The sequence below is a fragment of the Dipteris shenzhenensis genome, chromosome 5 (genome assembly GCF_047967505.1).
Source record: "Dipteris shenzhenensis isolate YYH24624 ecotype China chromosome 5, Dip_SZ_1.0, whole genome shotgun sequence".
In the NCBI taxonomy this organism is placed as follows: domain Eukaryota; kingdom Viridiplantae; phylum Streptophyta; class Polypodiopsida; order Gleicheniales; family Dipteridaceae; genus Dipteris; species Dipteris shenzhenensis.
This window is the reverse complement of record NC_141600.1, coordinates 19,906,528-19,908,543: the sequence shown is the minus strand read 5'-3', so window position 1 is coordinate 19,908,543 and position 2,016 is coordinate 19,906,528.

Below are 2,016 nucleotides of genomic sequence, written 5' to 3'. Positions count from 1 at the left end.
GTTGTCTCTCAGGTTATGAATCCCTTTCCCAGAAGACAAGATTTCCACCTCTTTGGTGGAACATAGCAGGAAGGAGGAGGGGACTAGGTGATGGAAGAACTCTTCTTGAAGAGGTTAGGCTCGGGATGAGAGATGGCCAAATGGCAACCTCCACGAGAAACTCGTGTGCGGTATTTGGCCAGTCGAACACTGGATCGGCGAGCTTCTGCACAGACAAAAAAAAAACAAGTCTCCTGCTGCAGTGGAGGCGGACAAGTATTCGGTATGCAGTACCGATGGATTTGAACCCTACGAAAAAACCGGGCAAGAAACCACGACGGATGTAGAGGAAAGCTTCAAATTGGCTGGGGTCGAAATAGGCCCAAAGAAGCTTTCGATACGTCTACCTGCAACATCATCTGATGAGGCACAGGAGCTAGAGCCATCGTTGGTCGTCGTAGGTAGGAGCTTCTACCTGGCCTTTGTGAGGTGCTGTAGGTCGTTGTAGACTGGTGCGTCAATGGGCGCTGCAGAGAAGCCTTTGTGGCTCGTTGGAGACTGTTACAAGGCTTGCTGAGAAACCGCCTTGTGAGCTAAGGCTATGTTGAAGGAGTATGGGTAGATAGAATGCCATACAAAGCTTCCAAAGTTATGTTTTCCACTATTGAATCCGAGCTCCTCAATGTGGTTGCTGCGGCAGTGAAGGAAAACAGGAAAGTGAAGAGTGTCACGGAGAATTGCTATAACATGAGCAAGGTCGCTTGCCTCTCAACGGAAATATTTGAAGCATGAAATCTGTCAAGGAACTCTTAACGGAAATCCTCTCTCACTCAAAAAGAAGAGATCTCTCTCTCTCACAATAAGAATGTCTCAAGAAACAATGAATCGAATGGAAGGAGATTAACGGAAATCTCTCAATCTCTCATGGACGGAAATTTCTCTCAAATGGACGGAAATTCTCTCAACGGAAGTGAAGGGAAAAAATCTCACAATCACTCAAGAGAACTCTCAATCTCACAATCTCTCTCACACTCTCAAGGATCACAATGTCTCAGCGGAAGACAAGGAAGCTCTGATACCATGACAAAATATGAAGAGGGGAGAGGAGAAGAGTGGAGATGAGGAGAGAGGGCACAGCTAGAGAGCACACCACAAATGACTACATGTACACTAGATTTAGTTGAAAAAATAGAATATATACAAACCCTTTTAGGATTAGGGTTAGGGGATCTAACCCTTTCCTTTATAGCACTCTATAAGGTTAGTGCTATGCACATATGATCACATGATGGTGCTATGCACACATGATCACATGATGTTGAGCGTGAACTCTCAACAGCTGGAATCGGCTATATCCATCACACTCTCTTGCTCCATCTGAACCTCGCCTCCTCAATGCCTCCAACCTCTTTCACTTCTCTCCTACCTCCTTCTTCCTTACCGCCAACCACCTCTCCACAATGCGGGACTACAGCCACACCGTGAGGGTGGAATGTTAAGATGAACCGATATCTTCTCGCATAGGGCTCAAGACAAACTGTGGTGTGGAGTAAATGGCAAACTACATGAATGAGACTTGCTTCAATCCAACTCATGAGCTTGAATGAACACCAGGTTATTATGGCCTTCTCCCATTCGGGTTCCCTTTCATCTTTGCCTATTAACTGTGTTTAATACGATCAAAACCTACTATTTATAATTCGATGCTCCAGGAAAAGCTCACACAATCGAGCTACTTGCATAAAGTGTTGGATATAATAGATCAAGAGACCATGGTAGTTCCCTTTCAAGTTGAAAGGCCTTCGATCGTCATGGACTCTCTGAATTGTAGCCTTTGCCATCTCATAAATAGCGAACACCATACCTTCTACTGCCTTCGTGAGCCTCTGTGTTTAAGATATCTTTCGAGATTTGAGTGTGATTTGCGATCCATGGATCCAAGATTTAATGCAAAAGGATTTACGAGAGAGCTCAAGGCTCCTATGCAACCTATAGAGACCTTGTATGAGGAGAACCAGTGCTATTCAGATGCTCCAA